This window comes from Manis pentadactyla, chromosome 18 (assembly GCF_030020395.1).
Source record: "Manis pentadactyla isolate mManPen7 chromosome 18, mManPen7.hap1, whole genome shotgun sequence".
In the NCBI taxonomy this organism is placed as follows: Eukaryota; Metazoa; Chordata; class Mammalia; order Pholidota; family Manidae; genus Manis; species Manis pentadactyla.
In genome coordinates, this window is record NC_080036.1 from 14,397,165 (window position 1) to 14,424,191 (window position 27,027).

At 41.3% G+C, this 27,027-nt stretch overlaps 1 protein-coding gene and 1 pseudogene across 2 annotated transcripts in view; one reads left to right on the plus strand and one right to left on the minus strand.

The window, feature by feature from the left end:
- The window catches only part of ENTREP2 (endosomal transmembrane epsin interactor 2), a 459,718-nt gene that overhangs the window by 369,953 nt on the left and 62,738 nt on the right, over positions 1 to 27,027 (plus strand). The gene's annotated exons all lie outside the window — the stretch shown is intronic.
- Positions 3,148 to 5,071, minus strand: LOC118908733 (guanine nucleotide-binding protein G(I)/G(S)/G(O) subunit gamma-5B-like; annotated as a pseudogene).

A 27,027-nucleotide genomic window follows, 5' to 3' on the forward strand; every position in this document is an offset into this window, starting at 1 on the left:
CATTCATGTGTAGGTTTTTGTATGAATATAAGCTTTCATTTTTCTGGGAGAACCTAAGAATGCAATTACTGTTCATGTGATAATTTTATGTTTAGTTTTAAGAGAAACTACTGAACTGTTTTCTAATGTGGCTGTACCATTTTACATTCCCATTAGCAATGTCTGAATGATTCAGTTCCTCCAACATCTTCATCAACATTTGATATTTTCAGTATTGGTGGGGTTTTTTTTTCAGTCAGTCTCATAAATATGTAGTGATGTATTGTTTTATTTCTCATTTCCCTGGTGGCTGATAATGTTGAGTATGTTTTCATGGGCTTTATTGCCATCTGTACATATGCTTTGGTGAAATAAATGTTCATGTGGCTTGCCCATTTTCTAATTCGCTTATTTTTTACTGTTGAGTTTTGAGAGTTTTTTAAACTCTATATACTAATCCACTGTCAGATATGTGGCTTGCAGATGTTTTCTCCTAGTCTGTAACTTGTCATTTCCACCTCTTCAGGGAAGAAGTTTTTAATTTTGTTGAGATCCAATTTATCAGTTTTTTTCCTTTTATTAATGAGGTGTTATTGAAAAGATTAAGAACAAATGCTGGCGAGGATGCAGAGAAAGGGCAACCCTCCTACACTGCTGGTGGGAATGTAAGCTAGTTCAACTATTGTGGAAAGTAAAAAACTAAAAACTAAAAATAGAAATACCATTTGACCTGGGAATCCCACTCCTTGGAATTTACCCAAAGAATACAACTTCTCAGATTCAAAAAGACATATGCACCCCTATGTTTATCGCAGCACTTTTTACAATAGCCAAGATATGGAAGCAACCTAAGTGTCCATCAGTAGATGAATGGATAAAGAAGATGTGGTACATATACACAATGGAATACTATTTGGCCATAAGAAAGAAAGACATCATGCTCAGTGAAATAAGCCAGGCAGAGAAAGACAAATGCCAAATGATTTCCCTCATTTGTGGAGTATAACAATGAAGCAAAACTGAAGGAACAAAATAGCAGCAGACTCAGAGACTCCAAGAAGGGACTAGTGGTTACCAAAGGGGAGGAGTGTGGGAGGGTGGCTGGGGAGGGTGGGAGAAGGGGATTGAGGGGTATTATGTTTAGTATACATGGTGTGGGGGATCATGGGGAGAACAGTGTAGCACAGAGAAGGCACATAATGAATCTGTGGCATTTTAGTACACTGATGGACAGTGACTGCATTGGGGTATGGGTGGGGACTTGATAATATGGGTAAATGTAGTAACCACATTGTTTTTTCATGTGAAACCTTCATAAGAGTGTATATCAATCATACTGTAATAAAAAAATTAATTAAATAATTAATGAGGTGTTGAGATAAGAACTAGTGTGTACATTTTTTTAATAAAAGTTTTATAATTTTACATTTTAAATTTAAGTTCCATTTGAGTCAATTTTTGTATAAGGTATGAAATTTAGGTCAAGGTTCATAGCTTGCCTGTGACTGTCTGATTGTTCCAGATCATTTATTGAAAAGGCTAGCCTTCCACTACTGAATTGCTTTTGCACCTTTGTGAAAAATCAGCTCAGAATATTTGTGTGGGTTTATTTCTGTGTTTTCTGTTTTATTCCATTGATCCATGTGTCATGAGCACACTGAATGCCAACACCACACTGTAGCTATAATAGTAAGTAAGCTTTAATATTGGGGGTCAGAGTGACTCGTCTCCCTTTATTCTTTCTTGTTGAATTTTAGCTGTTCTACAGGCTGTGGCTTTCTGTTAAAATTATAGAATACGCTATCTCTGTTTCAAAAAAAATCTTGCTGAAGTTTTAATAAGGGATTATATTAATCCTATGCAACAATTTGGAGAGAATTAACGTCAGTCTGTGTTGCATCTTGCAACCCGTGAACGTGGTCTGTGTCTCTGTTCATTTAGATCTTTGTTTTTTTCATCAGCACTTCATTACTTTCAGCACACAGATCCTGTACATGTTGTATTAAATGTATACTCAAATATTCTGTTCTCTTTATAGTGATTGTGACATTTGCTTTTAATTTCAGTGTCTGCATGTTTATTGTTATTATTGGAAATGTAATTGATTTTGTGTGGTTTTGTATCCTATTACCCTGCTGAATTCACTTATTAGTTCTAGGAGTTCTTTAATACATTCTTTGAGATTTGCTTCCAATTTACGTGCCTTTTATTTCTCCTTCTTGCCTTATTGCACTGGCTAGAACTTCTGGTGTTATGATTGAATACGTGTGGTGAGAGTGGATATGTTTGCCTTGTTTCCAACCTTAAAGGGAAAGCACACAGCCTTCCACATGAAGGTAATATTTACTGTAGGGCTTTTGTATACATCTTTTTTCCTTTCTGCACTTAAATATAGATTTTTTTTCACAATGAGATCATTTCTTTCTGTTCCTAACTTGCTGAGAGAGATTTTTAAATGAATACGTGTTGGATTTTGTCAAATGCTTTTTGTTTGTCGATATGATCACATGATGTTTCTTTAGCTTGTTGTTATGGTGGATTACACTGATTGATTTTCTGATGCTTACCAGTTTTACATACCTTGAGCAAATATTTCTTGGCCATGGTGTAGAATCTTTTTTAAACGTTGTTGAATTTAGTTCATTAATGTTTTGTTGAGGATATTTTGCATCTAAGTTCATAGAGATGAATTCATGGTCTGTTGTTTTCTTTTTCTAACTGTCTTTGTTTTTGGCATTAGGATAATAATGGCCTCATAAAATGAGTTGGGAAATTTTCCTTCCTCTTTTATGGAACAGGTTGTGAAGAATTGGTGTTAATTGTTCTTTAAGCATTTGATAGAATATTCCAGTGAGACCACCTATGCCTGGAGATTTTTTTGGGGTGAGATTTAAAATTTTGAATTTGATTCCCTTAATAGTTATATAGAGCTATTAAAATTATCTATTTCATATTGAATGAGATGTGGTAGTTTCTGCTTTTTGAGGATAGATGAATTTCATTTAAATTGTCAAATTTGTATGTTTAGTTGTTCATATTATCCCCCTGTCATTATTTTAATGTCTGCAGGGTCTGTAGTGATATCTCTTGTTTTATTTCTGATATCTATCTTTTGTCATTTTTCTTGCTAGAGATTTATTAATTTTGTTGTTCATGTCAAAGAACCAGTTCTTTTTTTTATACTGAGTATTTTATTGTATGCTGCTGCCAGTGTGTATAAAATATTTACCCTTATGAAACAGAAATTCATGAAAATTCAGAGAGGTAGATGTTAAGGACTGACAAAAGTAGAAACTCATATGGTATGGCACATGTTATAAGGATAAGCTTTTGTACAGGCTTCAAATTAGCTTTCCTTTCAATATTCACTGGTTCATGAAAAGTAGTTTAGAAAACCTTCCAAAGAATCATTTTACTACCAAAAGGAACAGACTTTCTGGTGTCTGAAGGAATTTGTACTTGAAGATACTCCAGTCAGCAGGGGGTCATGTTGAGCATTTTGCAGACAGAATTATTTCAGATCTGCAGCTGTCTGGGAAACTTTCATGTGGTTGAGCTGGCTTCCAGCTGGTGCTGTTGAACCACTTTCTTCATAGCTGTGACGCTGGAGAAGCCAGACTTGGCATTGGGAGAGCCAGGCAGATTCACAGGTGTGTACGTAGATCAGTGGTGAGTCCGCTGGGGTGGAACCAGTTCTTTTTTCATTGATTTTCTCAACTGCTTTCCTGTTTCAATTCGGTTTCTGTTCTTTATGATATCCTTCCTTTGGCTTGCTTTAGGTAGATTTGCTGTTCTTTTTCTAGTTTCTTGAAGTAAAAATTATGTTATTGATTTGAGACTTTTCCTGGTTTCTTATGGAAGCATATAGTGCTATAAATTTCCCTCTCAGTTTTGATTTAGCTGCATCCCATATATTTTGATACACTGTACTTTGTTTTCATTCAGTTCTGCGTATTTTTTAAATTTCCATTGCATCTTCCTCTTCGATCCATAGATTACTTAGATGGGTGTTACTGAATTTCCATATATTAAGAAATTTTCCTCATAATAACAAAGAAAAGCTACAGCATGTCCAGAACTTCCATGTTAACGGTAAGCAAGATGAAAAAACAAGGCAATATATGGCAACCACACAGGTATCCTACAGAAAAAAAAGGGAAAGGAAGGGGGAAATAAAAAATCACAACCTGTAAACAGGATCAGTCATTATAACAGTGGTTTCAGAAGACTGAGAAGCTTTCTTTTTTATGTTCTGTGGTCGTGTACAGACTATGGGGACTATTTCTATGTCCCATTGAAAGATTCACCAATCAAACTGTCTAAGACTGGTGATGTTTGAAGGACATGTAGTTATTGGCAATTTTTGCACTTGTTTCATATTTGCTGTCATCATTTGAATCATTTTTTTAAAAATTGTGAGTACAGAGTTCATAGTATTCTTTCATAAGCATTTCATAATATTTTAATACATTTTTATGTTATGTCCCTTTGACTACAAGTATTTATCTATTATATCACTTATAATTTATATACTTTGGCCTTTTTTTCTTGACTATAAGCTTAGGAGTTAGTAACTAAATGTTATATTAATCTGCTTTTAAAAGTGAGACTCCTTTTACTCCATTTTTCTCTATTGTAATAAGGTACACAAAACGTAGAATTTGCCATTTTGACTATTTTTAATTGTATACTTCAGTGGCATTATGTGAATTCACATTGTTGTACAGCAATTATCATGATTTTCTCCAGAACTTTTTCATCTTCCCAAATAGAAACTCTATACACATTAAACACTGACTCGCCATTGCTCCTCCCCCAGTGGCAACCTTCATTCCACTTTCTGTCTCTCTGATTTTCACTACTTTAGCTACTTCATATTAACGAAATCACACACAATATCTGTCTTTTTATGTCTGGCTTATTTAACTTAGGATAATAGTTTCAGGGTTTCTTTTTTTCTTTGAATTGGTATGTTTATGAGCGATGTTTGGTCTCAATCCTTTTGACTTATGTGTGGTGTGTTTAGATTTTCATGTTATGCCTCAGAACTATAGAAATGTTCTCATTTCCTACTGCTCACCTCGACTGGCATGTGCTGACTGATTTAGGGAAAATAAGTTTGACTCTTATCACTGCACACCCATTTAGGCTCCATCAGATTAAAACAGCCTCCAGAAGGTGTTCCGTTCTTTCCCACTTCTTCCCTTTTCTGTTCCACCTTCTACTTTTCTGTTCCTGGTGGCTTCTGGGACAGAGCAGATTAAGCATCCCCGGGCTGGGGGTGAGTGCCTGTCCCGTGTTGTCTTCTGAGCCCTCCCTGGCCTGTGCTGGTGATGCCGGGCGCACCCAGCTGGTGGGCCTCTGCTGGCAGCAGGTAGTGATGGCTGAGGTCCTTGCCGGGTCTCGCCTCAAAATCTACCTTCTTGGGATTCTCCCACCTCTTCTGCGGACTACCTGAGCACAAACAAATGCTGGGGCCCCTTATGAGTGTAGGGGTGAAGGGCAGCATCTCAGTCCCTCTCACCTTACGTATGCTACACTTCACTTGCTGTCCTTCGCGCCTGCTGTGGAACAGCTGCCCCACATTAGCTCCAGGCAGCTTGCAAACCAGACTGCAAGCACAGAACGCCAGTCCCCAGGTGCTCACACACATGTCTGGGATTTCTGTAGGCTCATAGCCCTTTCCCCTTATCCTCAGCCTAATGTCAGAGGTATGAGGGTGCTGGCCCTCTGAGGAGGGGCCCTGGCTGAATGCTGACCTTCCACTCCTCTTCCTGCCTGCTCAAGGCATTATCATCTCTCTTTTTGGAAAGTGTTCTTCGGCCACATCCCGTGTCACCTTCTGCCTAGCTAGTCCTCCGAGCTGCCATTCCCCAGAAGTCCTCCTCCTCTCAGGACCCAGCCCAAGGCTGTGTCAGGATCTCAAGAAACATTAGCTGCATGCTGGGCTGAGCAGGATCTTCACAGCAAACCTCACCTTCCGGTGTGACAGCCCTACTACGTTAGGCAACAAAATCTAACCAATAGTCAAATGATTCAGTTTGTCATTTGTTTTTAAAAAGTCATCTGTTAATTTTATGAGCCAGTGATTTTGATTTTTATTCCTCGTTTTGTCAGGACCACAGGTTGAGACCTCCATGGTACATTGGTGACCGTTGTTCTTCCCATAACCTATTAGAATTTCTCCTTGAGGCTTGTAGCTGCATTTAGCACCACCACTCTAATCGCAAAATTGAAAGCATCCAGTAACCAAGTCAACACCAATTATGTAGCCACAGCCTTCAGAAGAGCCCCTCAGTAACCACGGCAACCCTGATTTTACTTCATTGTGATGAATAATAAATTATGAGAGGGCATGGCCTTAGGCTGGCTTGGAAACGCCTGGCTTTAAAGATGAAGGAAGACTTGGGTGCCAGTGCACAGCCCCGCTCAGCCTTGTCAGCCGCCGTCTCCTTCACAGTATCCCACACTGTCAGAAGGTGTAGCTTTTATTCTACTAATCACAGGTCCAGAATAGTCTTGGCCTCACTTGGCTTCATGAGAAGTTTAGCATTTGATTGCTCTTTACAGTTTATCATGACCACACAAAATTTTTCCCTTTGTAGTAACATAAATCTCTTTTAACTCATCTTCATGTGAATTTGCCATTATCAAAGGTAAATGATTTCATGGTGAATGCAGCAGTTTGAAAGTTGATTCTAAACCCCTAAGTTTCCTAGCAAAGAAAATATTCTCAGCAAAATAAAACTTGGTAAGTTTAAAGTAAGTCAACAATGGTCCCTTACAAATGTTTATCTATCCTGTGTACATTCATTCATTCTTTCATTCATTGAATCAGTTCGTTTTTATAGGGTTAGAGCCACATGTCTAGCATGTTCTGGGTGCCAGGGACCTATCAGTGACCAGCCAGCCAAGTCCTGGCTCTACTCCTTCTTGGTGTACAGCTCAGGTTCTAAGAGGAAAGCTCGATGACAGACAAGCAAAGGAGACTTTTTGGATAACGGAAGTGTTACAAGGAGAGAAGCAGGGAGGTGTGACAGGGCAGCCCGGGCTTTCCCCAGGCATGTGACACACAGGCTGAGGCCCAAGAAGTGCAGGAAGCAGCCCTGAGAGGAGCAGAGGGAGGAGGGTTTTGGGATTGGGGGCAGCAGGGACAGGCCCTGAGGCCACGGGGGCAGGAAGGAGGCCACCCAGCTGTGGCTCTGTGGGTGGGGGAGTCCCCAGGACCTGCAGCCTCAGCCCTGCTGCATGTCCCTCTGGTTTCCAGACTTTATAGGGCTCAGACCCTGAGACTCCTCCCCACTGGACTCGACACCTGCCTCAGAGCAAGATCATTGGGCTACATATACTCTCGCCGTTTTGTTTCTGCGACTTCATGGTGCGACACTTAGGACCTTCTCACTCTCTCCAGTCTCCCGCCACCTGTTACGTGATGTTTGCTCACTCCTGTCATAGATGGAGCAATGTGGGGGGGGACAGATTCACCGACCTGCCTCCCTCAATTGCTCATGGAAATGTAACAAGAACTTGAAGGTTATCGTCACGGTCCCAACAGCGGACTCTGATATACCGACCTAGCACTCCTTGGGAGACCCACAGATGGTAACGTGTTGGCTTTTTCTCTTGGGCTGGACTCTTCCAGACTGCTGAGCACACTGCAGTGGGGCTGCCTATTTGAGGGCAGAGCAGGGAGGGAACTGAGACCGGGCAGCTTCAGGCTTCACTAAATGCTCTCTGGATCCCCTGCTCCACCAGGTCCCCTGTCAGCTGTGGCTCCTCCCAGGTGCCTGTCTCCGTCCTGCTGAGCTGTCCAAGGCATGGAGGACGGAGGCCTTCACCTGCAGGGGCTGGACAGGGAGCTGGGGGCCGGGTGCTCCACGACCAATGTCTCCGTTGATCCTTCTGTCCTTGCCACCTGCTGGCCTGCTGGGCCACTGTTGTATTCAGCAGGCCTTTAATATCTGCTCAAGGGTGGTCTCTAGAAGGAAAAATGGTGATGGAAACCAGCTCATTCTCACGGTGTCAGTCGCTAACCCACCTGGAGCACCCGGACACCCGGAGCTGACTCTGCCTGGGCCCCTGTGTCTCCTTCTGCCAGAACCCACTGTAAATGAACAGACTTACAAGGACAAGGGGAGAGGGGATGGAAATGACGGCAGAGGGGAGCTCCGCCACCCCCCCGTGCAAGAAGGAGAGCAGGAAACAAACTTCCAGGCCGCTGAGGGCAAAGCCGGACACACACTCACCGCAGCCCGGAACCTGGAAGCCGCGGCCTACAGAGCAGCTCCCGCCAGAGGCCTGGTGAGTCTAGAACTGGCATCTTCTCAAGGAAAGCTAGACCGTGAGATTTTTTAAGTGAAGATTTTACCTGCAAATCTAATTTTAATTTTACCTGTAAAGACTAGGTGAGTTCCCCCAAGAATATTTTTCTTTCAAAACCCTTGTGCACTGGCGCCGCGGTGGCCGTTGGCAGCCCTGCCCACATCCCCCTCCCTGTGTCTCCTGTGTGACGGCCCTGCTGTATCTGACATCTTCACGTGGCTGTAATATCTGAACAGATCACAGCTTGTTAAAGGCCACCTGGGGGCCTAGGGCTGTAAGGATGTCTCAGTTTTACCTGGAAACACACAACACGGCAATGAGCAGCAACGTCTGTTCACCTACAGCTCCTCAAGCCATGTGACTATCACATACTATTACGATAGATTGGATACCAGAAGAAAGGTAAAATCAGTAAAAACTGTTCTTCCTTTTTACGCTCTAGGAGGGAAGAAACACTAGCTGGCAGGCCCTGTGTCTGTAAATGGAGTGATTCCCCGGGGGGGCCAAGCACGGGGAGCGGGCAGCCCGGCGGTTTCTCCCCCAGAGCTGGGGGCGTGGAGGTAAAGCGGGCCTCCTGCCGCTCCCGAACCCGCAGGTTCTCTCTTCCCCCGGTGCGTTCTCCTGAGCGTTAGTCACGTGAGCTGAGAAAGGACATATTTTAAAATGGACTAAGAGAAGGAAATGGGAGGAGAGGGGAGCAATGTGGTCAACTCAGCATGTTCAGTTCTACTTTCAGAGGGTGACAGCACGCCCTAGAATGTTAAAGTCTGAGAAGCCGTGCAGCAGAGAGTCCCATTTACTTTCTTAAAACACTATTTCCTAGGTTAACTTGATCATGGAACCTCATTTAGATTCTTTCCAATTTTTCTGTTTTTCCAAATACTGCTGTTTGCAAACCTTCTTGTTTGGATCTCTCTAGAAGAAGACCTCTAAATGCTCCTCATTTACCTGTTAACCAGCACAATTGTTCTCAGTCCTTCCTTCCCTTCTGCCAGCCACATAGACCTCTGCTTTGATCACAGTGCCAACTGATGAAATGTCAGAGTCTGGACAAAAAATGCAATTCTACCTACTTAACAAAGGAGTCTGGGAAGGAGGTGAAGGCTATGCCCCCCTCCCCTGCAGACCTGGAAGAGGAATGTCTGTGTCCCACGCCTCTCCAGAATTAAGAGCATTCATGAATAGCAATCTCATCTCCCTGTTCAACAGGGAGGCTGGTGCAAACATTCATAACTTACCAACTTAGGCTGCCCTTGAAAGTGTCATTTGAACAGAAAAGTCTTGTAAAAATTCCCAAGACTGTGCCGGTTGTTGCCATGTCTCATGAAGATAATCTTCAAAGAAGATTGTGACTCTAGCTTCGTGTTCTCATTCGGCAACTGCCTCCCTGGCTGGAGTTTGCATTTGGCACCTTCGAATCCCCACACTCCCTAGATTCTCCCTCCCCCTCTCTCACCAGGACAGCGCATACATGTGATCAAAAACAGAGGCCTGTGTCTCTGTTAGATGTACCTTCTCATAATTTGAGAGTGTGTTGTAGAGGCAATAGCTGAACTGGCAAATAGAATACAGTGATATACAGGTGGAAATAAAGATGAAATAGCTACTGGTAATAAATGAAAAGCAGGTATTTTTTTCTCCTAGAAGTTCAGGGAAGGATATTAGGCTTAATTGTATGACTTATGTAACAACACCTATCATAACAGTCCTATCTTCTGGAATTAGGTAACTTTTCCTTAAATGTTCTGTGTATGTGCACATCAACAGAAATAAATGATGCAAGCCCCTACATTCTAATCATATTTGAGGTTCTAAAGAAATATTTCTATATGGTCCCTTTGTCCCTGTGATGCTTGTTCCGAAGCACAATTAAAAATGAAGATGGCAGTTGCAGCTGTGCCTCTGTCGGCAGCATCTCCTGGGCCACGGGGCTGTGCTCCGATGTACTTCAACACCAAAAGTGGAATTCAGAAGCATGGGTCAGTCATAACGGCCAAGCTTCTTTGCTGATGTGAAGTGTTGTAATGCAAGCAATGTGGGGACACAGTATCTGTCTGTTGAAAGTGGGAATTTAAATTTAAATTCTAATCAGTTTGGCAGAACTCAGGAGAACAAGCCTAGTGGGAACCTTGAGGTACTAGATGAAAACTGGTCAAGCCCTGGCCTTATCAGGGACTCTGGGCCATAGCGTTGGACATGCTTTTGCTGAGAGTCTTGGAGAAAAAAAACCACTGAGTTGTCTGGTGCCTGGCCCTGGGGTGACGGAGGGCAGGGGAAGTAAGTCCTGGTGTGAGAGTTAGATAAAGGGCGTGGTGGGGTGTGGGCCCTGGATTGGCTGATTTGCATATGGAAGGCTGGCTCTCAGGCAAGTTGTTTACCACTGAAGAACTAGCTAAGGCTGGGAAGGGTATGCTCGCCAGGATCAGCAAGGCCCCCAAGATGTCAGAGCAGCATAAAGTAGAAAAAGTTTTAAAAAGCGTGATTAATATAAAACCTTCTTGAAGCATTTACAACCCGACTGAATTAGCCAAGTGACACTGCCTCCAGTATTTGAATGTCAGAACTCTTCATCCGCCCATTTATTTCAGAGTCTGTTGTGAGCAGCTTTCATGTGCTGGGCCCTGCACAGCCTTGGGGGTGCAGGGGTGAAGAGGCAGCCCTCTGCAGGGGTGCCAGTGGGTGGAGCCCAGGGCTCGCGCACGGAGAGCAGGAAACGCAGCTCCAGGGGCCTGGGCCGTCCCTGTGGGGAGAGCAGAGGAGGCTCCTCAGAGTGAGACATGCTTGTGCGGAGTCTTGGAAAAAATATCACCCCTTTTTAATATTCCTCACCTTGGGTAATGGCGCAGTGTGAGGCAGTACATTCCAGGGGGAGGAAACCAAAATCAAAATCAACTTCCCTTTTGGTTTCCCAGCATTCCTCGAAGATCTCGTTCTGACATTTTGCACTGTCCACCTCAGTGACTCTTTGCAAAATGAGCAGACCTGTGGAACCAGCCCAGATCCAGAAAAGACATGGCCAGTATCCCCGGAGCCCTGATCTGCCTCCCCAGCCACATCCTGACCTCCCCCAGCGCAGGGCTTTTCCTGGTCTCCAACATTATCACATACATACATATTACATACAACATCACAGAAGCATATGTTATGTCCCTTTCTGTTCCTGCTTCTTTCAGCCCGTTATTGCAGGGAGCTCCAGTTTCTCATTGTGTGAACAAACCAGAGTTGATTTTCCCATTCTTCTCTCCATTGGCGTTGGGTTATTTCCAGCATGAAGCTGTGAAGGATGGAGCTAGTACGGATCTTCTGATGAACAGCCCTATGCCTTTCCATGGGTTATGCCTACAAGGGAAATGTCCAGGTCATAGTGTACACATAATGTGTAGCTCTGGTAGATGCTGACGGTTTTCCAAAGGGGTTTGTAGTGATCTTCACTTCCACCAGGAGTGCATGCACATTCCATTTGCTTTGGCATCTGACATCTGTCGTGTGCTGGTGCCTCCCCCAAATCTGGGCTTTAACTTGGGGCAGAAGCATAGAGGGCAGAATTGCTTCCCCCGGCTGCTGGGCAGAGGCAGGAACACTCGGTAGGCTTGCCATTGCCAACATTTCTCAGTCATTTCAAAGCAGACCATGCACTTTAAGGAATAAGCTAAGTATCCCTTAGTAAGTATCAACATTTTAGTGTATCCTTATGTACATTTTGTCTGAAGCATTTCTTTTTTTTTTTAGCCATATCTACTAGGGCAAGTAGGTTTCACTGTGTGTGCCAACTTCCCCGATCTGGCAGGAAGTGCTGAGAGTAGCGTGTGAAGTAGGATTCTGAGGCTGTGTCTGGATTCTATGAGGGGAAGAAACACGAAAGCTGTGTTACCAGGAGTAGAAGAGGGGGAAATGATGGGATGTGCGTCCTCTTTGCCATCCCCACTGTGGGGGACACGAAAGTGGGTCCCAGTTGTCGTGACTTCTACAACGGCTTTTAAGGAAGAAAAAAAAGTAGAGTTAAAATACCGTCACAGAGCAAAATAAAGCCATCATTAAGAAATGAGCAGCTGTTCCTCGGAGAAGAGGACAGAAGTTTTAAATCTCCCTGTGGAGATTAGGAAAGTTTACACAAAGATGGAGACAGTCGGGCTGGGCCTCGAGGAATGGGATTCCTGGAAGGGGTTGATTGAAGGGGGTGGCCCAGGGGGGACATGATTAATAAAAGTCAGATAAATAAATTAGTAAAGGTCTCACTTTTCCTGGCAATGTAAATAATTTGGTATGTGTGAAATACAGGCGATGTAGAGAAAGGACTTATGAGCCGCAAGTTCTGGATTCAGTCCTGCCTCCAACACTAACCAGTTCTGTGACCTCAGGCAAGTCACTTAACCTCTCTGAGCCTCCGTTTCCTCATTTGTAAAGAGGAGTGATAATAGCAAATAGAAAGCTCTTAACACAGTGCCCAGCTCACACTAAGATCAGTGACTGTCATGTAATAGTAGCAATGCTAATTATTTATAACAGTGCAGCGACTTTGTGTCAGCTCATAGTTAAATGTAAGTATGCATTTATATGTATCAGCATATGTGACAGTTGGAACACTTCACTTTAGAGTATTTCTGTTTATTTTAGTGCTGAGCAAAAGTCATTTTTCCTATCCTTTTCTTGTCTGTATTTTCCCTTTTAAAGCCAGTGGGTGGCACTGGTAATTTCACTTTGTTTCTTAAGAATCTGGGAATTTCTAACTTTATCATACTTTTAGATTATTTGAAAAATGCACATGAAAAGTTTTTCCAAGGCTTATTCCACCTTTATAATCTGTCACAGTACCTGGACTGGTTTTAGAATAAACCTCCCTAATGAAAAAGGTGCTCCCACTTCAAAATCTGAAGGTGAAATAGAGTCAATTCATCTATATATGTCTGTGCCTATTTATTTGACCTTTTTTCACATCTTGCCTTCAAAATAGTCAAGATTCAGGCTGCGAAATTTAAAAAATCCCAACCATTTCCCAAGAAATAAAAATTAGTAGGATATCTGTCACTAGTTATTAATCGTTATTGCATACTATTCTCTCAGAGAAAATATTCTTAAACTGTTGTTGTACCACATGGATTCACTTTAAAGGATCATTTTGTCTTAAGGAAATATATTAGCCAAAGCCCATGCATGTGAACCCACAGCGGGAGAACGCAGGAGCAGCTCACATCCGGAACGCAGGCCGGGGGCGCGGCGGGGCGGGGTTCGGTGCGCTGGGGCATCTCCTCTAGGCCCTTAGATGTTTGCTTGGCTTATGGTCTCAGCGATTTTATTGTTTTTGTTTTGTTTTCTTGATTTTATTTTGTCTCTTGGTTTGTCTGAGTGCTTAAAAGTTGATGGGATTCAAGTAACTTTTATTCCCAGAAAAGCCATGCTACCCAGATCTGTGGGTTGGACCTTGGGGTCCTTTCTGGCTCCCCTGTGTGGGGCGGTGTGTCATAACTTCCTTGTGAGGCTCTTGTCCGTGCTCCCTGGCTGGCCGGCAGGACGGTTCTGCAGAAGCTGTTACTTCTCCCTCTGCAGGGTGGGTGACCAGCAGAGGCAGAGTCCTGAGTGTACCAGAAATACTGCTGAGATACAGTATACCTACCTTAAACTTGCACCGTGTTATGTGTCAAATATGTTGCAATTTAAAAAAGATATTGTTAAGACTTAGCTATTTCTGTATTTTCAGGGGACAGAGTCACAGGTAAAGCATAGCTGGAAGGACACACACACACACACACACACACAGAGGAACTGCTCACCTGGAATATTCCTCAGGGGGCAGTCATCCCCTACAGAGAACCAGGCAGGAGGAGCTGGCACATGGGGCCATGCCACTGACTCAGCCGGGAAGCTGGTGTGACCCTCCCAGTGACTGGCTGGCTGCATCCCCAAGGCTGGTGGGGACCCACTGGCCCTCTGGCAGAAGCAGGTTGCGCCTGCTTCCCTAGTCCCTCTGGAGTAAGGAAGAGCCTGAGAGGCTGGGAACAGGTGCTGGCGGCAAGGAGCTGCTGAGGCAGAAGGATCTGGAGGCTTGGGAAGGAGGGGCTGGCCCACTGTCATCCGGCTCAGGGAGCCCCCTCTAGTGCTGAATTCCCCAACGGGAGACGATGGGGAGAAGGCAGAGTTTCTTTGTCTCAGACTTTTTATGTTCTTGGCATACTTTTGAACATCAAACACTGAAGAGATTAAAACTCTTAAAACAGTAATAATCACAATATAGTAGTAATTGTTTTTCTTTCCATAAGCACCTTTATTGAGATATAATTCATACATGATACTATCCATTCATTTAAAGTGTGCGACTCAGTTGTTAGTATGTTCACCAATACAGGTGCCATCACCACAGTCAATTTTAGAACATTTTCATTGCATCAGACAGAAACCGCATACCTTTTAGATATCACTCCCCATGCCCTTATTCCCACCTCCACTCCCAGCCCCAGACAACTCCTCATGTGCTTTCTGTCTACAGATTTTCTTGTTCTGGACATCTCATGTGAATGGAATCAGACACCGTGTGGCCTTTTGTGTCGAACTTCTGTCCACATAACGTCTGTGGGGTTCATCATGTTGCAGCGTGATTACCAGAGTTTCTGGGGTCTGACCAGCATCATTCAGTGTCTTGAGTGTCCCCCATCTGAGGGCCTGTGCTCAGAGAACCCTCCACTGCCATGAGCAGGGATGCTGCAGGACAGAGGGGTCACTCTGAATAGGGACGGGGTAAGGCAGATGGCAGCCGATTCATGAGAATGTCTGTGATAGTGGTAGAATTCCACAAGTATTCAAAGAGAGGAGTGCGTTTTTACAAATGTCCTCTTCAATTCAAGTGATAAAATGAGTAACACCAAAAACGAGCATTTGCACTTTGCTCTTGTACCTCCGTAACGTCATCCAGTGCTCACCATGACCCCAGGTAGCCAAAGGTCAGAGATGTTCCGTGGCCTGTCCTGGGTCTGACTCTGTCCCCCATTCTCTGCTTCCTCTGTGTCTTGGCAGCTGGTCACCCTCAAAGATGGTCTGTGCTGAGCTCCCTGCATCGTGCCCTGCCTCCAGGCGCTCACTGCTCAATTCCCCACTCCCTGCCTTTTGGGAGTATCTGAGGGTCACATATCTGTCTCATTTGTGCTTCTGTAAGAGAACTGGGTGGGTAGCCCTCTCTTTCTGTTGTTTAAGCCCTTTCTACTCCCAGACAGGCTGATGAACCATAAATAAGGGAGGCAGGCTGGCTGTTAAATGCTCCAAAGAGATTCATGAAAAATTACTGCAGCTTCATTTGCAAAGCTCTGCTGTGTGTTCCCAGTGACCTGAATGCTGAGGGGCACCCCTGAAATAAATCTGTCAGCCTCCCGCACACCAAGATGTCGAGGTCAGAGAACTAATCAGGAGGCTTCCAGAATTTTTCTTAGAATTAATCACAAACTCAGTGAAATAACTGATGGGCAAGATTTATTTTGATGTCTATTCTCTGGGGTCACTGAAGGGTTATTTGATGTGATAAACTGTGTTTTCCAGCTAAGCCCAGGCTCCCCCTTTCTCCCTGGGAAGCTGTCTTGCCATTTACATGAGTTCCTTCAGTCTTGGTGCCAAGGTAGAGATGTGATCATAGGAAATAATTCCTTGTGTGTTTTTGAGATGTAGAATAATATATTATTCTGAGCTTTGTTCCGTTGATAACAGAAAAGGGACACAGCGAAGCCAAGGGCAGCACTCCCAAGCGTAGAGGTTGTGAGTCCCCAACCCCTCTGGCTCAACGTGGTGGCGTGGGGTGACGTTGCCAGAGGGGAACTTGACTTTTGAGTACTAATATAGTTACATGGAAAGAGAGGAAAATGACCATTGGGTGCATTTCTTATGGTTTCTTTTTATGAGTTAATTAGATTCTAAATCAGAGAGGCCTTTTTGGGGGGCCTTGTGGCCCATGTCTTTGGGACAGCACATCTCCCCTTTCTGTGCATTCTCAGAGCCCCATGCTCACTCAGACGAGAGGCAGGCCTGTGAATCAAGCTGTTCTGAGCAGACTTCTCCAGGGCCTGGGATCTTTAGCAGAGTCACTGGTAGGCGGGGAAAATGAGGGACTTATTCCTCGCTGTGTATCTGAAGGACGCAGCACGTATTTCAAGCCCCCTGTGTGTCCTCAGTGCTGGCCTGTAAGATTCCCCCCATGGTTTGTAGTCTACTCAGGCTTTTGTAAACCTGATTGTTGTTGTGGTTGGATTTTTTTTATTGTTTTTCCTTGCCAATTTTATTAATTGATGTTTTCATAGAGAATCATCTATTTTTTCCCTAGATTTTCAAGTTTATTGGCACAAAGTTATTTCTAGCATTTTCTTCTCATTTTTTCAATTTCATTTTCGTCTCATTTTTAATCCCCTCTGCATTTGTATTTAGGTCCACCTTTCTCGTTTCTAATGCTATTAGGAATGTTAAGTCTTTGCCCATCTCCTGAAAACATATCCACGAGTTCCAGACTCATGACCTAGAAGCCCAGCAGCCCCAGTGGGAAGTGCGTGTGTTGGTTGTTCCAACTCCAGGCCCGGCTGGCCAGAGTCAGCCCCGGGACTTTGTCCTGATCCATCTTTTGTTTTGAGACTTATACCCTCTGAGGTTTTTACTTGCTTTTAAAAGAACTCCATGTTCCCAGTTTCTGCAACTGTTTTTTACATTTCACTGTATTTTAATTTTTTAAATTTACATTCTTAATAAAAAATGTTTTATCTTTGCTTTGAGACTGTTATAGATGAGTAGCCAGTTACACTAGCACCCTTTAAAAGCGACCTATCTTTTGCCTATTGAATTGAAGTGCTATGTTTTTCATAAACTAAATTCCTATAGAATTGTTCCAATTTCTGAAACTATTCTATCCCATTGAACTCTTTATCTATTTTTAAGCCATCACCTTAGTGCTTTGATTTTAGCACCTCAGTAATAAAATTTAGTATCTAAGATATCCACTCCTCCCATTGTCATTCTTTTTCAAATTTTTTTGGATAATCTTTGCACATTTATTAGTCTATGAAACCCTTAAAATAATTTTGTCCAGTTCCATCTCCCTTGAGATTGGGATTGGAATACCGGTGTATGTGTGCATTCCCTGGGAAAGGTGGGTATTTCTGGATATTGCAGCTTCCCATTTAGGAGCAGGCTGTGTGCCCTGACTGATCCAGGCGCTGTCTATCAGTCAAGGCTCTAAGTTGTAAAGAAACCAACTCAAGTTAGTTTTCACTTAGAAGGAATTATCATGGGACCTCAAATAGCTCCAGGCAGGCCAGAAACCAAGTTCGGAGGCTATGAAGTCAGGAAATGAATGATGCCCCAAATCATCCTAAAGAAATGGTTTGAGGAAGACCCCTTCATCACCACTGGGCTGAGAGTGGCTGCCCGCTCTGGAAACTGTGTGTCTGTTCCAGAATGCAATGCGGTCAGGGCATGCCTCTTTGTGTCCCAAGATCCCACCTGAAGCTTGGTGCAGGTGTGTCTCATAGGTAAAGCCTGGGTTACCTGCTTTCTCACTCAATGCAAGGAAGTCCAGGAAAACATTTCTGGAAAAGGTAGAAGACTCATAAGGTGGAGGTTCCCCAAACTAAGGACAAGGGCCCAATGGTAGCGGATGGCCATAGAGAATGACTCACATCTACTACACCTGAGTTCCTGCCAGCTAACAATATCATATACATAGCTTCACATAGGTCATTTAATTTTCATGTTTAATTTACTACTAAGTATTTTATATATGTTATTGTTAGCATTGAATAGAATATTTCATTGAATTGAATAGACTATTGAATAGAATATTGAGAGCATAGAATAGAATTATTTTTAATTGCTTGTTACAAGTACCATATTTATTTTAATAAATGCAACAGATTATTTTAATTCCAGTTGTATTTTAGTATTTTCTCTTAGGGTTTTTTTTCTTTTAGCTATTCAACCATGTTATTTGAAAAGACAGTTCTATGATTTCCAATATTTACACAGCTTATGATATTTTCTTGTATTATTTCATTAGCTAAAATATAGGAATTATCTCTTCATTAAAGGTCAGAGTGAACCCAGCTTGAAATACCATTTTGGACTTTCCAATCTCTTTTATGGCTATTGGTCTTTAGATTTACTACATTTTTTGGACTCAGTGTAATAGTTTATATTTTACTGGGAAATTATCCATGTCCTCTAAGATTTTCCAATTTATGGCTGTAGGGCTGTCCATATACTTTTAATCTCTAGTATGTCTATAGTTAAAGCTCCCTTCTCATTTCTGTGTTGTTTGGTTTGGCTTTCTTTTTTAAAAAATCAGTTCTACCATGGCTTAAAAATTTTTTTTGATCTATTCAAGAATCATTGTTAAGCACTATTCATCCTAGTATCTTTATTTATTTCTATTTCATTAGTCACTTTTTATGCTTGGTAAATATCTTTCTTCCTATTTCTAATTAATTTTTCTTTTCTTAATTTAAGTTTTATATTTCATTTATTGTCAAAGAAGTCCATCTGCTTTTAACCTTTTCTACTGAGAAATATAAAACACATATAAGAAACTGCACAAACCAAAAATATATAGCTTAACAATTTATTGAGGCAAATATCTGAGTGGCCTCCACAGAAGTCTAGGAATAGAGCATCCGCAACATCCTGAGGCCTTCCTTATGCACCCCCAATTCTTTGCCTCTCATTCCCACTGAAGATAATCACGTTCTAATTTTTATGATATTCGCATCTTTTATTTTCTTTATAGTTGTACCAACTATGCATGCCTCTCTGAACACTACAGTTTAATTTTGCCTATCTTTTGGAATTTCATTTAAAAAGAAACATTTCACATTTCTTTTGTATATGGCTTCTTGAATTCAACATTATGTTGTACAATTTATTCATGTTGTAGGTAGCTGTAGTTAATTTATGTTCATTGCTTTATAATATTGCCTGGTATGAAGGTAATATAATTCAGTCATCCATTCTGCCACTCATGGACTTCAGGCACTTTTCTGTGTGAGGCTATTTTGAGTAATGTTGCCATGAGCTTTGTGGCACGTGTTTTTTGTTACCACTGCATGCATTTCTGTTGGATACATTCCTAGAATTGGACTGTCTGTTGGGTATTGGATTAGATAGTAATTTTTAATTTAAGTAGATAATGCCAAGTGTTTTCCAAAGTTGTCCCAATTTACACCTCCACCAGCAATGTGTAAGAGTCCCTGTTGTTTCCCATCCTTATCACTTAGCATTGTGTAGTGAAATTATTTTTCAATTTTAGCTATTCTAGTGGGGTGTAGTGGCATCTCATTGTAATTTTCATTTATGTTTCTCAGATTACTATTGTGGTAGAGCTCCTTATCACATATTTCATATTAAGTTGTTTGTCTTTTACTTAATATTTAAGAGAGGGGTTTTTGTTTGTTTAGGTTGACTATGTATCCTCTGTCACATATAATGTAAAATCTCTTGTTTTTATTCTCTTACATCGTTTGATGAAAAGAAGTTTTTAATCTCAAACAGTCAAACACATCAGTCATCTGTTTATGAACACACTTGGAGTCATATTTAAGAAGCGTTTTCCTACCCCAAAGACATGACGTATTCCCCTATATTCTCATGGGTTTAGTATTTTGACTTTCATATGTTCACCTGTAGTCCATGATAAAAATCCTGCAAGGAGCAAGTATGATCATTCTTGAAATAATCAAATTTCTGAATAAATAAATAGTTTCAGCACAAAAATAGAAATTATAAAGAAGAACCAAATGGAAATTTCAGAACTCAAAAGTATAATAAGTGAAATGAAAAGCTTAGGGATGGGCTCAATGGTAGAATGAAGAAAGAAAATGATAGAAAGAGAAAAGAATCCGTGAACAGGAAGACAGAACAATAGAAATACCCAAATTAAATACCAGAGAGAAAATTGGCTGAAAACATAAATGAGCAAAGCCTTGATGAGTTGTGATTTAACATTCATGTCATTGGAGTTACAGAGAGGATTAAAAAGGCTGAAAAATACTTGAAGAAATAATGGCTAAAACCTCCCCAAATTTGGCAAAACACATTAAATGTAAATTCGGGAGGCCAAGAAAATTAGGATAAGCCCAAAAACATCCACACCAAGACACATACATCATAGTCAAACTTATAAAAACTAAAGACAAAGTCTTGACGCAGCCATAGAAAAATGATACTTTATCTATAGGAAACAAACAATTAGGAAGGAAAACTTCTCTCTTTTCTAAAACCAGTATAATAATGATGGGTCCTGCTTACAGGCTGTGATTTTTATTTACTCCTTCCCTCTTCCTTTCCTTGCTGTAGGATATTTGTGTGGTTGCCATATATTATCTTTTTATCCTACTCATCCTTAACATGGAAGTTCTAGACACACCTTAGGTTTTCTTCACTATTGTAGGGACAATCTCTAAACATGCGGAAGTTAAGCAACACACTTCTAAATAATGGCTCAAAGATGATGTCTCAAAGAAAATTAAAATATATACAGAATGGAGTGAGAACAAAGCACAATGTATCAAAATACATGAGATACAGCTAAAGTAATACAGAGAGGGAAATTTGTTGCACTAGATGCTTACATAAGAAATCAGGAATGGTCTCAAATTAATAACCTAATTTCCTACCTTAAGAAACTAAAAAAAAAAAGAAGAGGAGAACCAAGCCAAAGCAAGAAGGAAATAATAAAGATTAGAGCACAAATCAATGAAATTCAAAATAGGAAGATAATTGAGAAAATCAATGAAAAAAGGGACTGCTACTTTGATAAGAAAACAGAACTGACAAACTGTTAGCAAGAAATAAAGGTAGAAGCACAAATTTCCAATATGTGGAATGAAATAGGAATATAACTATAGAACCTGCAGATAGTAAAAAGATATTAAGGGAGTAAAATGAACAATTCTACACAAATAAATTTAACATCTTAGATGAAATGGATCAGTTCCTTGAAAAACATAAAACTACCATAACTCACACAATATAAAATAGCTAGTTTAAACTGCCCTATGACTATTAAGGAAATTGAATTCATCCTTTTAAAACTCCATAAAACAAAATCTCCACACCCTGATAGTTTCACTGGAGAATTCTGGCAAACATATAAAGAAGAATTAAGACTATTTCTACACAATTTCTTCCAGAAAATAGAAGAGGAGGGAATACTTTCCAATTGAGTTTATGAATCTAGTATAACCATGCTGCTAAAACCAGACAAAGACAGTACAGAAAAATAAAACTAAAGACCAATGTTCTTAATTGATATAGATGTAAAAATTCTTAACAAAATATTAGCAAATAAAATTCAGCATATACACAAAGAACTATACTTCACTACACAGGGGATTTATTCCAAGGATGCAAGACTGGTTCAATATTCAAAAATCAATCATCCCACCATATTAATAGACTAAAGAAGAAAATCACATAGATATATATCAATTCATACAGAAAAAGCACTTAACAAAACTGAACACTCTTTCATGATAAAAAGAAAAACTCAGAATAAAATAGGTATAGAGAAAAACTTCCTGAACTTGAAAAAGAGCATCTACTACAAACCTACAGATAACATTATACTTAATAGTTAAAGACTGAATGATTTTCCTCTAAGATCAGGAACAAAGCAAGCATGCCCACTCTCACCACTATTGTTCAACAGAGTACATATTGCGGAACACTCTAGCCAATGCAATAAGGCAGGAAGAGGCATATAGATCAGAAAGGAAGAAATAAAACTGATCTTATTTGTAGATGATATGACTGCCTACGTAGAAAATCCTAAGAATCTAAAGAGAAAACCTTAGACTATTAAATGAGTTCAGCAAAGTTAGAGGATATAAGATAAAGATACAAAATTTAATTGCATTGCATTTCTCTATATTAACACTGAACATATGAACACTGAAATTAAAAATATAATACTGTTTATACTCACTCAAAATATATATATGTAAATATAATAAAACATGTACAGGACTTGCACACTGAAAGCTACATAATGATGACACAAATCAAAGAAATCTAAATAAATGGAGAGACATACCGTGTCCATGATTTGGAGGACTCAATAGACTAAATTCTCCCCAAATTGATAGATTTAATGCAATTCCTATCAAAAAACTAGCAAGGGATTTTTCTTCTTTTTTTTGAATATATATACAATCTTATCTAAAATATATATGTAAAAGCAAAGAAACAATCTTAAAAAAGAATGAAAGGAAAGAAATCAGTCTATTTGATTTCAAGACATACAGACACAGTAATCAAGGCCGTGTGGCTGGTAGAGAGATAGCTCGCAGATCAATGGGACAGAGCAGAGAGCTCAGAAGTACATGCACGCAAATATGCCCAACTGGTATTTGACAAAGATCAAAAACAGTGGAGAAAAGGTAGCCTTTTCAACAAATGGTGTTTAAACAATTAGACATCTATAGGTAAAAAGGTCAACCTCATCAAAAAGTCATTGGAGAAAATCTTTAGAGTCTAAGGCTGGGCAAAGAGTTCTTAGAGTAAAACCAAAGTATAAGAGCACAAATTGACTTTTATGCTACAGATGATCCTGTTAAGACAAGGAAAGACAAACTATAGATTTTTAGCAAATATTTACGAATGACATATTCAACAAAACCATGTATTATGTATGATTTTTGTCTTTTATCCTGAAATTAGAATTTTGTGTTTTTGTTTTGTTTTGTTGTTGCTTAATGTCCTATGTCCTTGTCTCTAATTTACCCTCAATCTCCTCAAGAGAACCAAAAATGTCCTCTAAATATGATACTACACATCAGGTATTCTATCAGCTTTATTTTCTTCTTAGGGACAATTCCATTGAGCCTCTGTCTCCTGTAATGTATTGTTATACAGCAGTGAACAAGAATCAACTATGCCTACATGCAATAGCATGAATGAATCTCAAAGTTTTGAATGAAAGACGCTAGATACTAAAAATGTTGTATGATTACATTTATATCAGGTTAGAAAAGCAGGCAAAACTAAGCTATATTGTAAGTGATAAAAGTATAAAGTTGAAAGCTTGGAAGTGATTACCAAAAAGTGAGGAAAGTGGTGAGCTTTTTGGTGCCCTGGACAGGAGAAACTAGTGGGAGGTAAGCGTGAGAGGCATTCTGGGAGGCTGGCTGTGGTCACACGGGGGCTTGCTTGATGATAGATCATTGAACTCTATATGTTCTGTGCACTTCCTGTGTAAATGTGTTAGGCTTCACATTCTGAACATTTAAGAAAATGGGCAAAGAATAGCCCCACCCCCAAAAGTATATACTATTTTATTACCCACTACACAGACAAAAACGTTAAGTCCAGTATTACCAAGCATTGGTGAGGATGTGGATCAGTTTGAACATTCATACCTAATCGGTGGGAATATAATTTGTTCAAATACTCACAAAAACAGGTTCGTCTACCTTGTAATGTGTATGCATGCACATAGGACAGAGTAGTTCTACTTCTAGGGATATATATTTAAGAAACTTGACTACTTACACTAGGTGAGTTCATGTCAACATTGTTTATAACAGCAAAAGACTTGAAACAACTATTTATCCATCAGCAGAAGGGATAAACGCAATATGTGAAATACAATGGGATAACATACTGCAATCTAAGTGGATGAACCACATCTCTTCATTAAACTTCAAATTTTACTAAAAATTGCTAAACTTCAAAAAAAATATTGAGCAAAAGAAGTCACATGAAAATAGATACCATATGTTGCATTTGTAAAGTTTAAAAACTGGTAGAAGGAAGACATACATTGTTTAGAAATACATGGGTATGTGACAAAATGACAAGGGAATGATGAACACGAGATTCAGGATAGTGGTGCCCTTTGGGGGAGAGGAGCCATGGGTGTGTGACCTTCAAGGGGGCAAAGACCTCTGAGGATCTGGCCCTGTTCTGTGTCTAAGCTGGGTGGAATATACTTGGTGTCCCTTTTATTGTTTAAACTGAACACTTACACTGTACACTCTCATGTATGTTTCATAATTTAAAAAGCAAACAAAAAATATATTCATGATCTATTAAGTGCAAAACACAAACTTGAAAAGTACATGACCCCATTTAAAAATCTACTTGAATATCCCCAGATGTTAAACAATAGTTATCTCAGAGTAGAAGGAGAGCGTCCAGGTGATTTTTGTTGTTACTTTATTTGGTATTTCTAAATATTTTGCAGTGATCTTGTACACTTTTATAACCAAAAAGAAAAAAAAAGGTAACAATAAATATTGTCTAAACTACCAAAAAAGAAAAGGAAAAGAATTGTTCCCAAATCTCTCCATTGACCATTTGGAATAGTGGGGCTAGGACCATGGGGGTTCTGATTGCCAAGTCCTGGTCCCACCCACTGCATCAGCTCCCAAGCATCAGGCTGGAGCAAAAATACTGCTTTACTCCAACTCTGTGTGCCCTCTGCACTGTATCGGTGAGAGGCGCAAACAGGAATACTGGCCCGTGTGCCCACGACCTCACCATCCTGTGGCGGAGACAAGTGGATACAGAGTACCTGGAAGGCATCTAAAGACTTTTAGGAAATGGTGCTGAACCCACGAATGGGGAGGGAAAAGGAAAGCTTGGTGAGGGGTGCATTTGAGCCATTGTCTGGACCATCAGATTTAGGCTTATGGCTCGGGCAGGGGAGAGCCAGGGTGCAGGACCCTCGCTAGGAGAAGTGGGCACACTCCCTCCTGTGCGTGATCCCCTGTCCTCCAAAAGCCAGCTGGAGGGAATGTCTGCTAACCGTGCAGTAACTTGGTGTGCTCCTTAGTACGAACTCACCATCCTCTAGAAGTGTTCGTGCAACTCCATTTCCTTGTCTCCCAAACTACACCAGACTCGATACTGGGCCTTCCCAGCCACACACTGCTGGTTGCAGTAAATTGCTAGGATGTGCATTTACTTGTGTGGGCGATAGTTGGTCTTGAGCCGTTAACCTAAGGCACTAGTCACTATAGTAAAATACATTTTCCCTGCTCACAGACTCTTACCTCTTCAGGTGCAAGGGTGGATCTGTGCTCTGTAGGAATTGTTGGGCTGTGGCTTTGAATTCAGAGTGCACCTCTCAACTACCCCTTTAGCAAGGACCCAGCATGAGACACTGTTCCAAACATGGTGCAGACTTGGCCGTGGGGACCTTGCCAACCTTGGTTTAGGCCCTTCTCCACTGAAGGAGATCTACCTAGACCGCCTGCTCTCCAAAATCATCTACTCCTCCCTCTTTCAGCATCAGGCTTCTCATCCCATCGTTCGAGGGAGACCAGTGGGCATCGCCTGGTGCTGCCCTTCCCAGCTCTGTTCAAGATGATGCCAAACTGTCTCTTACGCTGTTCCAGCCTTGACAGTGGGCAGGCGGCAGAGACACTTGGAGAGAAGCCATTCCAGGCCAGGGCTGCTGTAGGCTCTCGTGCATCCGTGAACAAGAGAGACCAAAATCTGTGCCTTCTACTTTGATGTGTGGGACGCAAAGGCAACTTTGACCGCTCCCTCGTCCCATAGGTGGGGTGGCCAAGGCCGTGGGGCAGTGGTCTGTGCAGGCACCACCCTCCCCTTCAGGCCTGACCAGGCCTCAGTTCTCTTCCTGCGGCCTGTAGGCAGATTGGGAAGAATCGCTACAGGACAGTCCCCGACACCCAAGTGGTCCCTCTTCACTGCTCACTCAAACACATGCTGAAATCCAGAAATAATATTCTAGTTATTTTACAAGATTGAATTAAAAGAGTTCAAAGGAAGCATCCAGGGGAGTAAGGATAAACCATCCAGAGGCTTAAAATAGATGACACGCTTGTCTTTGAACAGTACTCTTGACCGTCCACAGCCCCTTTTTTATTTCACTTGTGTGGAAGTTTGTGTTTGTGAGCAGCTGGGTGTGGATGTGATAGCAGTTAAGTGTGGGTTCAGCCAGTAGTGGGAATGAGTAAGTGAGGCTGGGGCTGTAGGGATGTGTGAGTTTCGGAATGCCCTGATTTCTTGTTTCTTCAGTCTGGCTGAGCGGGTGCCACTTCCGGCTGCAGGTTGGGGTCAGGTGTGCTTCGTGGGTCTCCTCCTGGGCTCCAGGCCTTCAAAAATACTTGAATTGCATTTATTCTTCCCATGGTTTTAATTTTCCAAGGCATTTTTGTTTATTTGGCATTTATGGAATGCCTACAACTCAATGGCATTGTGAAGACTGAGATGGTGAGAGGGGGTGGCTACCCTCAGGGAGCACACGGGATGCAAACAGGTGCAGCTGCATGACCTAAGTCTTCAGCAGAGGTGGGGCCTGCCTCTGTGTTCTGCCAGCAGAGATGCAAGCAGCTTTGGAAAGTGAAAACCACACAAAGCCTCAAGGACGGAGATGGAGTTGGGTTTTGATGGATGAGTAGGAGTTTGATGGACCGTGAAGTGAGACAGGAAATTGCTGACTATTGGAATGGAATGAGCCAAAGAATGCATCAGAGCCATAACGTATCTCTGTGCATAACTCAATATGAGTAATTTTCTGCTTACTTACTTTTATCTCTTTCTGTTATTTTCCTGTAATTTTATGGTTTAGGTATCTCCAAATTTATTTATTTTTTCTTTTTAATTAATTGCTTTTAGAAGAGGAATTTGAAGTCACTCCTTAATGGCATTTTTCATTGCTTCTGCCAATAAAAATCATTTTGACTTTATGCTTAAAGGGAACTAAAACGGGAGGCTTGAACAGAAGCATTTTCAAATGTTCTTAAT